The sequence below is a fragment of the Protopterus annectens genome, chromosome 16.part0 (genome assembly GCF_019279795.1).
Source record: "Protopterus annectens isolate FY-2018-M chromosome 16.part0, PAN1.0, whole genome shotgun sequence".
NCBI lineage: Eukaryota > Metazoa > Chordata > Ceratodontiformes > Protopteridae > Protopterus > Protopterus annectens.
Genome location: NC_056750.1, coordinates 739,282,775 through 739,296,011, shown reverse-complemented (window position 1 = coordinate 739,296,011; position 13,237 = coordinate 739,282,775).

Below are 13,237 nucleotides of genomic sequence, written 5' to 3'. Positions count from 1 at the left end.
TACCCTGTTCAATCACAGCCTCACCTCAGGCTTTGTCCCTACCAAATGGTGCACTGCTAAAGTCCTCCCTCTCCACAAAGGAGGAGTAACTACAGACCCCGGGAGCTATCGTCCCATTACTCTGACGAGTCTTATATGCAAAGCTGTGGAATGCATCATCATGGACCTAATAAACAAGCACATATGGAATCTCCAATCGCTGGATCCCACACAGTTTAGTTTTGTGAAGGGTAAATCATGCTTGCTTAACTTGGTCGACTTCTTTGAGTCAGTCACCAGAGCTCTGGATGAAGGTAAGGTGGTTCATACAGCCTTTTTTGATCTGGCCAAGACCTTTGATACCATTCTCCACTCAGGAATCGTAGAAAAACTCACTAAGCTAGGCATCAACCCCTATATCACTAGGTGGGTTGTAAGTTGGCTCAAAGATAGAACCCACAGTGTGAAAGTAGCTGACTCCAAGTCGGACTGCCAACCAGTCACAAGTGGAGTCCCACAGGGATCTGTCCTGGGTCCTCTTCTGTTTGCTATCTACTTCTCTGAAGTCCAGGCCAAAACAAAGGGACTCTGGCTGACAAAGCTTGCAGACGATTGCAAGTTGGGAGCTATTACTGACTCCCCATGTGATGTTGACATGCTACAGAAAGGCCTCACTGAGACCAACGACTGGTGTTAGAACCATGGCCTTAAGCTCAATGCCAAAAAAATGTGTCGTCATCCCCTTTGGGAAAAACCCAGTTCCCATGAATTGCCACATCAATGGTAGCCAATGAATGCAGAAGACATTATGAGAGATCTGGGAACACAAGTTGACAGCAACCTCTCTTTTGACCACCAAATTGCTACTGTGGTCAGAAAGTCCTTCTATGTGGCACATCTCATTACTAAGGGTTTTGCATCCAGGAAGAAAGAGGTGATTGCCTCCTTCTACTCTTCACTCATTAGTACAATAATTGAGTACAATGACCCATTTGGGATGTACCTCATTAGATACCTGAAACAACTGGAGAGGCCACAGAAGTACCTCATAAAGAGGATCCTAGGCCTTAAATACTAGTCCTATATGGACAGACTCAAAAAACTCCAGCTATTCTCTGTCTCATATCACCTGCTTAGAGGCGATCTCTGCTTGACTTACAAAGCCACGTCTGACTCAGCTCTGTTAGAAATGCTACATCTAAAGAAATCCCAGTTCACCCGCACCACACACTCCAGAGACCTCAACCTCATTACCACAATCAACAGAATGCACTGGAGGGACAGGTTCATAACCCAGAGATTGCCCATGCTATGTAATAGACTTCCCATACATCTAAAACAGAGCATCTCACTGGCCCTCTTCAAGAGAAATCTTGATGAGTGGATGGGAAATAGAAAATTCACCCCAGGGATCACTCCTTGATAGAGGCATTGGGAGCTAAGTTCAGGTGGCACAATGCCAGAGTAATCCTATGGGCTAGGCTTGTAAAGGCTGCAGGGCCATTAGCCTAGTATACACCTATGAACCAACCCACAATGAAATGTCTTACGAGACTATAAAAAAGCCCTTGCTGAAGCCTCTTAGACCTACAAAGATCAAGTCACAATAAAATATGTCACACCACACCAGGTTCTGAAATAATTGCCACAAAGAGACATCGTGAATCAAATTGTTGCAAATCTAGTGCACCAGTCCACTCAACAAATAAAAACATTTTAATGATTTTTGTCGCTATAGCTAAACATACTGATTATCCTTTCACTAGGATGGATAGTGATGAGGTGACTGTGAGTTGTCTTTCAGGTGTCTGGATCTTTGATATCTTGTGGGCACTTAAGGTCCTTTCACCTTGCTTACATGATAACACGTTGGTGGCCCATGTGGGATGAATGACGTGGCATGCAGTCCCTGAGAGAGATGCAGAGAAATATGACATGATGTTTCATACATGTTACAAATGCAGGGTGGAGTCTGGTCCTGAGTAGAATCTTTTTTTTCTACAAGAGCAATACCTAGGTACAAAGCAAGCATAACTGACTTCAACAGTTTTAAAACTGGGTGCCATTCTACAATATGTATTTTGTGTGAGCATGAGATGACATGTTTGACAAAGGATTGTGTGCAACTCTCATTCCAAGACGTATGCATGCTGGATATATCTTTTGCTGACCAGTAGTAGCACTTTTAGGGGTATTGCAGCTGATGAGCATACTGACATAACGCACATGTCAGATTTAAAACAGGGACACATTGGGGTAGCTCTGCTCAGTACCAGAAGTCTCAGCAACAACATATCTGTCCTTGAGGCTGTCCTGAATTTGAAGCACATCCATCTCTGCATAAATGCTGAACCTTGGTCTAAATGTTCAGAAAGTACTCCGTCTGTGCCCGGGTTTTATGCCTGCCATGCCTTTAAAACCAGTGACAACTGTGATGGCAGCTCCATAATTAAGGACCATATTAGTTCTAAAGACATTCCCAGAGACCAACAAATGACACTGAGCTCTAAATCACACTAAACAAGACTATCAGTTTATAAGCTATTACAGGACACTGATGACTCCTTAAAATTGTATAAGGTTCTTGAACTCCATATAAACAAGAATTCCATTATCTTGGAAGACATCAACTACCCATCAATAAACTGGAGCACCTTTACCTCAAATGAGGGATACATCCTAAAGTTCTTAGATTCAATAAACAAATGCTCCATTCAATAGATTAACAAGCCTACTAGAAGACAGAATATTTTAGGCCTTATAAATGTATAGCTTCACATACTATTCCCTTGGCATATCCTTCCCTGATTAGGTTGGATCATAAGAGTGACCTTCACATTTAAAACTGCAGGTACCAGTAAGGTAAAATTCAAGGATTTCAAATGTATAAATCTCATTAAATTCTGTGATGAAGATTCTATTAACTTTTACCAGCAAATCCCCAGACATTGCTGCAGCAGGTAGCTTCACAAAGTATTTCCTTCTCACTTGGGTAAAAGTACAGACCTGTACCAATCCCATCTATATATAATGGGAAGTTTAAAAGCAAACCACGGTAGTGGTCCATCATCTTACATAAACTTATTGACATTTCTTTTATTGTAAAGTATCCAGAAGGTCTAAGGACCCTCCAGTCCTGAATAAGTTTAGAATACAGCCTATAAACTTAAGAAAAAAATATTAAGATTACTAAGACAGCCCTTGAATGTTGGTTAGCATTTAAATCTAAATATAGCTACAAATCCTTTTCATTTAAGTTAAAAAATGAAGAAATAACATGGAGTATTCTTCTGAACTTAATCAAAATGAATCCAGCTACTCTGATGCTGTAAATTGCTAATGAATTCAGTGGAAACATCACCTGGATAATAACAATCCAAAGCTCACATCTCCCTAAAGCGTTCAGACATCCTGTTATCACTAAGACTAAAACTTCCTCTATGGTTCCTGATAATTTCTGTCTATTTAAACAAGCCCTGTTAGAGTTGCTCTTTAAACTGTTTAATCTGAGAGTAGCCACTTGGTTCATCCCTGAGGTTTGGTGGGCAGAAGTAGTGATGTCACTCTACAAGGGTTGCTCCAAGTATTTCAGGCCCATCAGTCTGATGAATATTACTTGCAAAGCTATAAGATATATAAATGACTGAACATTAAACATATCATCAGGGCAGACCCTCAGCAGTTTGATCTTTGTCAAGGGTAGCTCATGCCTACATCATGTATAATAAAATCTGTAAACATCTTTGAAGACTATCACAAGCTGTTGACAGCGGTCGTGAGCTCCACACAACATACCATGACCTGGCCAAGGTCTTTCATACCATACCCCATGCTGGCACAATTAACAAGCTAATTGTATTAAAACTAGATCACTGTGTAGTAAGGTGGGTAGTAAATTTGTTAAAAGGTGGAACCTACGTGATACAGATAGAAAGTACCTCATTAAAAAGTCTGAGGGACAACTTAGAAGGACAGTACTTTCAGCTAGCCACTCTGACAATCAAAAGAAATTCACTGAAGGTCAAAAAAATGTCCATAGTATCAAAATAAACTATTTATTAAATTAGGTCAAGTGCTTTTGTTCCATAACATATAGGGACTTCTTCAGAATAATGATACAAACACCTACAGAATATATAAAGACTTAACAATATAACTATTGCACTTAATTACCAATTAAGGCTAATTAAAAAAAAAAGCAGAATCAGTAAAACATTCCTAACAATGAAAAAAATCTAAATGCATTGCAGAAACATAAAAAGATATATAAAACTTATGAACACAATGTTAAAAATGAAGCATTTTCTCAGGGATGAATATATTAGCACCCATTTATTCACAGTCTACTCCACAGCTGATCTATATTTCCTGTGCCTTCACTTTCAGTAGAGGCAGAATGGATATATTTTTATTAATTCCTGGTAGGTTTGTGGCATTAAGTTTTAACTGCCAAAACAACTCTTGTTTTCCTAAGTCTAATTCCCACCACCCTCCTCTACAGTTCACAGGAATAATATCCGGACTACCAAATCTGAATTTTATAAAATCTTGACAACCTTCACTATGTTTAAATAAAGCGTTGTTAGCATTTTTCTTTGATATAGCATAAAGATGTCCATAAATTCTGTTCTTTAATTGTGTCTCAGTTTTCCTACATAAAAATATCGACAGCTTGAGCAGATAGCAATTTAAATAAGACCTTTTATTTTACAATTCACATTCTTTAAATGTATCAAAAGGGATGTTCTGCAAATAAATTTTTGACGCTTCTAGGATGTAAGGACATTGCTTACACAACCCATACTCGATAACTGCATTTAATATTTCCTATCAATCTGAATTTTCAGGTGCTCATATAAAAATTTTAGGTTTTTACCTGTCTTAAAATCAAAATTTGGGGTCTCACCTAAGATTTCAGTCAAATCAGGGTTTGCCTTAAAAATCATCCAGGTCCTTCTCACAATTTCTTTAATCCCCTCTGTTCCCTTCCCGAAAGGTATCACCATACTCTTAATGGAATATTTTTGTAGATAACTGTTGTTTTTTTTTTAAACTTGGGTTGTTGTGTCAATATTACAAAGTAATGGTTTGAATCTCTCCCTATCACCTCTCAAAGTATGAGGGTTACCAGTGTTGTCCTGCAGGACTCCATGCCTGGAAAATGTTTTTTTGGTATTTTCTTCTCTGTGCACAACTATGAGTCATCCTCTAACACCCAAGATCTGCAACAAGAGCTTGCACATATATATATATATATATATATATATATATATATATATATATATATATATATATATATATTGCACTAAAAATGGGCTTGTATTAAATGCAAAAAGTGCAATATTTTCATAGTTGGTAAATTAACCTTCCCTAAAGCATATGATATAGATACTATCTCACTTAAAAATAAGATTGTCAAAGAACCTGGAACTTGGCCTGATAATTCTCCTCACCTTTGATCATCATGCAATAACCACAGTCATAAATCCCTTCTACTTAGTGCAGTAGATTGCCAAGGGAAAATCTTCCAGTTCCAAAGAAGTCATTGCCCCATTATATTTAGCACTGATTATGTCAGTTGTTGAATGCAGTGCCCCCTTACAGATGTACCTCACTAGACATTTAGAGCAACTAGATATACCTTGGTGTTTCCAACAAATAGCATCACTGCCTTAAAGATCCCCAGGTATCAGAAAAAGACTAGGCTCTGCCCCTATATTCAGTATCTTGTACAATCTGAGGGGACATCTATGCCTTGCCTTTTGAACCATCAGGTTCTTAGCAGTTTTGGGTATTTTTATGTCCATGAATCAAACAGCAGAAGGGATCTAAATCTTCACCTGCAAATAAATTAAAACAAGGAGTTGGGAGTGTTTCATTACAAAGCATATTTCACACCTTTGAAATAGACTCAGAATCTCCCTTCAAATGGAATTGGATGCTTGGATGAGGTATTCCCTAATTCACCCCAGCTTGACTGGGCCTGGTCCTATTAAAGAGAAGAGGGTCAGTCTCAGGGTAGAGACTGGCATGGTGTAAATGGTTGTAAGAGAAATTGTGTTGGTAGGCCAGAAATGAGATAATTCAATGCATTTCATTAACTTTGATAAAGGACAGTCCCACAAAACAGACATTAAATTGTAATGGGGCTTCAAGTTGTATAAATGGATCAAGCTTCTTTATAGGCATATAAATAAAAGCTATAGAACAACAATACAGAGTCTGTATACACAGGTGAGTAGCTTTCCATTAACAAAACCATCCATAAATTCGTAAGTGTTTTTTTTCTAACAAAAACTTAGATTGCTACAGAACATGACAGAGCCAATTAAGGGCCATTGACTAATGATCCCAAATTCATCCAGGATTAATTACTGTCAAGAGCTCATTCCCTAAGCTAACGTATTTCTTAGGAGGAATGCTCTCCAGAGGCAAAGCAAGTATTCTTCTCCTCAACTTCAAATTGGAGACTGGTTGTTTTGTTAAGGTTTAATAGTTTTGCAGATGTCCGGCCATTTTATGGAAAATGGAAATGCTACACCAGTAGTACAGCACATTCGGAATTACATTACTGCATTGGAAAGAAAACATAAGATGCTTCTGAGACCTGTTGATGTTGCATGTGGGCACAATGTAAACTTCCTGGTGTAAATCATGGAGTATGGGCTTTTAATACTGACATACAGAGAAACCCAGTGTAAATAACAGTTTGGCAGCATTCAGTTCATGACAGGTTTAACAAAGAGTTGTGAAGTTCGTTTATAGGTTATTGATTTAAAAGAATTTATATGGCAACTATAGCCCGAAACAGTTCATGATTTTTGTTGGTATGAAAAATGGGAACATAAGACCTGATCATACTTGTATCTGAGAGGAGTGAGATAGTTGACATGCTGGAAGTTTTAAATTCATCAAATGTAACGGGTCAGTGGTGCAGAAACATTCATTGCTTGTATATGTGAGATGTGTATGTGTATGCAGATAATGTTATTTTGGAAACTCTCATTAGGCAGTACTACTAATAACTTTTACAACATCTGATTTAGGACAGTTACTCAGGCCTGATGGTTAATGTAGAAGAACTCTGTGGCACAGGGCCAGTCAAACTGCAGTTTTCCAGAAGGATTTGACTGCAACTGTATGGCATTATCAGTTCCTAACAACATTCCTTTTGAACGAACTGCTATATCTATGAAGGAGATTACCTCAGACATGGAATATTTATGCATATCAAACTAAAGTGTGTAATACAAGTGTCCTTGAGGGCTGCAATGACTTTTTCAGTTCCATTAAAAAAATATGCCCAGTATAGACACAGACCGTTTAAGCACAGTAAAACAATCCTCTGGAGTTCAAAAAACAGTACAACATATTTTTTTCTAGTTCTACTTAAAACTGCTAGAATTTTGGAATAAATAACAAGACATGACTATTTTATTTGTGAAACAAAAAAAACATAACTCCACTGTTCGATACACTATTTAATATGGAACCAAAACAAAATAAAATAATATAGAAAAACTGCAGAGCTTTCGAGTAAAACTCTTCTTCAGTGCCCTAAATAACAGGTACAACACCGGTAGCAACAGTATTAAACCTATTTTAAAGAATAAACATAATGTGATATAATTATATATGTATTTATAATTATTTATGTATTATATATTTTTTATATTAATGTAGAATGCCTTGGCTTTTTAAAGTTATTAATGGATTAATTGTTGTTAATTGGAACCATGGATTGATTGGATGGTTTGTATATAAAAGAAAGGTATTGTACCTGTCTTTTAATGCACTGAAGAAGGGTTTTACTCGAAAACTCTGCAGCTTTTGTATTTTATTTTATTTTGTTTTGGTTCCATATTAAATAGTGTATAGAACAATGAACGTCTGTTTTTTTGCATCACTGTGCTTTTGGTATACTTTGAAGTCCCTTGGCAATCCAGGATAGTTGTTTGTGTTGTTGACTATTTTGTTTGTGTTAAAGTATTTCACCTTTATATTCAGTGTACTCAATATATCAGTCATATATCTGCAAAACTGTAACATGCTTATTTATTAAGCAGAATTCATAATAGCATGCAGTAGCATTAACACATTTTACTTATTTTTTATATATTTTACATTTGTTGACCGGGATAGTCCAGCTGGATTCATGTCCATTTTCAGCGGAGGCCTAGGGAGAAAAGCTCCAAGGTAAGCAGATACAATAAAAACAATGCAAACATATTACAAATATGGTATAGACAAAGAATACATAAACAAACATGAACAGACATGTTCAACAGATTAGAGTTACTCCCTGGTGACAGTCAGGGGTAAGTTCAACAGTAATCTGATTAAGAGATTTTCCACATTCATGAAGAGAGTTAGCCAGGCTTGTTGTAGTGTCAAAGCCAGTTTAGTGCCAGATGTTGTTTGAGTCTAGTTTTAAATTGGCCTAGGGAGGAGAGCAAATCAGCTGAAAGTGAGTTCAAGGATCTGCCTGCAGAGTTTGCAAAGAGGGAATCACTGGCTGCATTGTTAATTTTGATTGTCTGAATTAGTAGTCTGTTCGAGGATCGAAGCAGTCATGGATTGTTATAGGGGGTGATGAGATGTTTAATGCCGGTGTATTATCTGGATTATAAAGGATTTTATTAGCCATAATCAGTAGGTTATGTTGGATTAGAATAGGTAGTTCAAGCCATCCAAGCTGGTTAAGATTGATGCAGTGGTGTGTCCTAAAAGGCAGGCCAATGGCAAACCTGGCAATGTGATTATAACAGGTTGAGAGTTTATTAAGTACAGCCTTGTTTAGATTAGAGAGTAGGGGGATGCATATAGAAGTGTTGGAAGTAGGTGAGAGCGAGCTATGGCAATTTTGGCTGGAGGGGTGAGGAAGGCTTTTATTCTGTAAAGTGACCCTAGATTTTTTATTGATGGTTTTGATCGATTGGTTTACATGTAGGTTGTATTTTAGGTTATTATCAATAATGACAACTAATAGTTTTGTAGAGGGCTCGGGGGAGATTATTGTGCCATCATTTGCATTTATGGTAAAGGTAAAAGCAGCAGACCTTTGTGCTGGTGAGAATAACAGAATTTTAGTTTTTTGGGGGATTTACTATAAATCAACGCTCAGAGAACCAGTTTTCTATAGTATTAAAGGTGGACTGGGTAGCAGACCATAGGTCTGTATGAGATGCAGCTGAATAAATCAGGCTGGAGTCATCAGCATATTGGATACAGCTGACATTTGGGATGACAAGTCGTTAATAAAGATGGAAACCAGTAGGGGCCCTAGTATGGAGCCTTGTGGTACTCCAAGGGTATTGGGTAGTAGGTTAGAGGGCTTGTTCTGCCAAAGAACAGCCTGCTGTCTCTCATTGAGGTAGGATTTAAACCATTGAAGGGCTTTAGAATCTAGACAGAAAGTTTGCAGGGTGTGAATCAGAAGTTGGTGGTCAACCATGTCAAATGCCTTGGAAAAATCCTAGAAGAGGGCTGGGGATATGTGATTATTGTTACGGTTATTGTTTATGGTATTGGTAAAAGCTAGTAGAGCTTAAGTAGTGCTGTGATGTGGACGGAAGCCGTGTTGGGTATCTACCATGAGGTAATTCTGGATTAGGTGGTTCATGAGTTGTTTGTGTATACATTTTTTCCATAATCTTTGAAAGTATAGCTATTGGTCCATAACTGGAGAATTTAGTGGAGGAGCCTCCTTTATGTAGTGGAATTATGTAGGATGTTTTCCAAATGGTGGGAATTTTAGCCTCTGCTATGGTACGATTAATTAGTATTGATACTGGGTTGGCAAAAGCATAAGCTGATTTTTGAAAGTACTTGGGGAGTTGATCAGTGGAGAGTGTGTTGGGTTTTAATTTTTTGATCAAGATATGGATAAGTGACGTGGACACTGGTTGGAGGTTGAATGAGAGTAGGTTCATAGGGATGGTACTATCAGGGCCAGGGGAGCTAGGGGGTAATTGGCTAGCTAAGGCTTGAATTGTCTCAGTAAAGAAATGGTTAAAACTATCTGAAACATCCTTGGGGGGGGGGAGGTTTATCAATGGTAGCAGTGGGGATAGGGGTAGATGTTTTTTCCAGGATGAAGTAGATTCTTCAGACCTGCCTAGAACTTCTGAGGATTGTTCTGGTTTGCTGTTTGTAAATTACAAAAGTATTGTTTTTTGTCTTGTAAAATAGATTTTTTAGTTTCATTCCTAGCTTGCTTATACTTAACATGATCTTGGGGGTCTTTAGTAGAGTGCCATAAAGCCCAAAATTTGTTTCTACTGGTACTTTTTAGTCTAGACTCTTTAGAAAGCCATGGTGCAGTTTTTGATTTTGTTCTCTTTGAACGGGCAGGTGCATGCAAATCAAGGATTTCAAGAAATTTGTTGTTAAAATATGCAACTGCCTCCTCTAAGGGGAGGGGTTTTAGAATAGACCAGTTACAGGAGTTAAGTTCCTGTTGGGATTTGGCAGGGTCAAAGTCTTTTTTGTTTTTGACTTTTCTGAGTAAGGGTTGTTGGGGATTAATGGCTTTTTGATTGCTTAGGTAATCAGGGAGGGTACCAGCATTTTATAGTTGGGGGTTACTATTTATGAGTACCCAGTCGAGTATGCTTTCTTTTTGGTTGGGTTTACCTAGTCTGGTAGGGGTGGTTATGATTTGTGTAAATGCATGCAGGTTAATATGGGTAGATGGGAATTCTGAGGAACAGGTGCCCCAGTCTATGTTAAAATCTCTGAGTAGTAGGGTTTCTTGGGGGTAATGACATGATAGCCAGTGTAGGGTAGCGTCAAGTGTGGCTATATTGTTACCTGGCGGTATATACATGCAGATGATGTTGATGCATTTACTTTTGTTACATTGCAATCTAGTGGCAAGAATTTCAGTTATTAATCTGAGGTAGTTGAGTAACATCTATGGTCACATTCAACTCAGATTTGTATAGTATAGCTACCCCACCCCCCCTTCCTGGAAACATGATCCAGCCTGTATATGTTATACCCAGGTGGTAACACTTCATTGTTGGTAGTGTTAGGTTTTAACCAGGTTTCAGATAGACAGAGAATCTCAGGGGAGTGGACAATCAGGAGTGCATGCAGTTCATGTACCTTGTTATTAATGCTTCTAATATTGAGATGACAGGCCAGGAGAGAGTTAGTTGTTCTATTGATTATAGTTTTATAGCTTAGGTTACAGGTAGAGGGGGTGTATATATCAGAAATGGGTGGGCCAGGGTTGGGGTGAATATCACCACCGAGTATTAGGCTACGTCTGTACTTGGTGATAAGCTTCAGGAGTTTGTTTATAAGTTTGTAGTATTGTTTAGATCTAGGGCTGTTGTGCCAGGGGTTGGTATACTGAAAGAGTGAACAGGATGTTGAGTTGGACCCATTATTATTAGCATGGCTGAATTTGAGATGCTTTACAGCTGGGGTGATAGTATGGCTTTTTGGGTACTAATAACCAATGAGAACCTGGTTTTCATACAAGGTGAGTAAATAAGTCGCCAGCAGAATGGGTAGTAAAGAGGAGTATAGCATTATGAGAGGAGTATAGTAGTTAGATCTGTTGTTTGCATGACACAACAGCAGAAGATCTGATGGTAAATTTAGAGGTAATGGTGTGGGTGGAGAAAGTATGTTAGGTGAAAGCTGATAGGATGCTATAACAGGGGGTGTGGTTGAGTAACTATAAATTTAGTGGTACTGGGGGCGGGTTAGAATTGGGGGCAGGGAGGGATGCAGAGCAAGCCCGAGCAGAGCGAGGGCAAGCAGAGCATGGCTAACACAGACTACAAGTGTTTTCTTCCTGGAACTGTATGGTATGTATTTAGTGTTAACCTAATAGCTGTGTTTTTAAACTGTATTTTTAAACTATAATTTACACTTCCCTCTATGATCTGGACCTGATGGGTCTATTTTGTGCACCCCACAGGAGCAATGGCACTTTAAGAGAATGCATTCTTCCTTGTGCTGAGTTGAGTGGGTGTGGTTTCCAGATGTGTATATAGGTTGTTTTTGCCATACATGTGACTGTATGTGTGTGTGTGTGTGTGTGTGTCCACCAAATGTCTATGCGCATGTTTGTTGACATTCATGTTTGTGTGTGTTCCCCATGCTTATATGTGCATGTGTCTGCATATGTGATTTTTGGTGTGTAGCTAGTATACTGAATGCATGGCACTGATGAAACATTGAAGTGGTACCACCGTAGGAGGCACTTTATAATCCTTAACTCAAAATATGCTGCGCATTCAGTATCGTGTGCCAGACATAAATAGAATATGTTGGGGGCCAGATATGCATTGCAGGGAATACATCATCTATGGAATCATCTTCCACACCATATAAAGCCAAGTACTTCTCTTACTCTATGTCAGTGTAGCTTGGATGAATGGTTGGGAAACTGCACATTCACTGTTGGTTTAGTACCTATGTCTGTTGTGTATGTGGGCAACAAGGTAATGTCCCAACATTTCTTTGTTCTGCCTGCCTCTGGATTATTTGTAAGTAATAAGAACTACCATAAGAATGTAAGGATAGGCTTCTTAACTCATTAAAGCCTAGTGACACTTCTAGATGTTACTACACTTGCATCCTATTGGCACGTCTAGGTATCAAATGTGTGTTAATATTTGCATTAATACTTTCAGAACCATTCTACATAAAATTTATTAGAAGATTTCATCTTAAAATTTATCTGGCACAGCTGCATTGTATTTTTCCTCCAAGTGTAGTTAGAGATGTTTTATGTTATCTGTATGCCTTTAATTTGTATTGCAATCAATTTCCTGTTTCTCCAAGCGTCTTAGTAATCAAGTGGCTCAGAACTGCTTAGTCTCATAAAAATAGCTGCAAGAAGAAAATACTGCTGGCAGTATCTATCCATCCATCCACCTACCCACCCACAACCTTTTTTCCCTTTTGTGTCACTTTAACTGTTTATACAACATTACAAAAAATATTTTCTGTTTTTGTCCTTTAAAGACCTAGAATTAGTGAAAGTAACCACTATAAATATTTGTGTGGAACAGTTTGCCATTCACAGTTTTCTGGTTTCTCTTGCAGTTCTAGAGATATAAACATTGGTTTGGACTGCTAGGTTAGAACTTCATGGCTCAGGCCACACCCTCTGGAAGTTAGAGTGTAAACTCAAAAGAGTTCCCTTGGAATGAACAGTGGGAGGGACATAATGAATGAAGACATACAGTGGTGTTAACAGAGTGATATAAGGACCACTAAGATGGCTGATGAATCA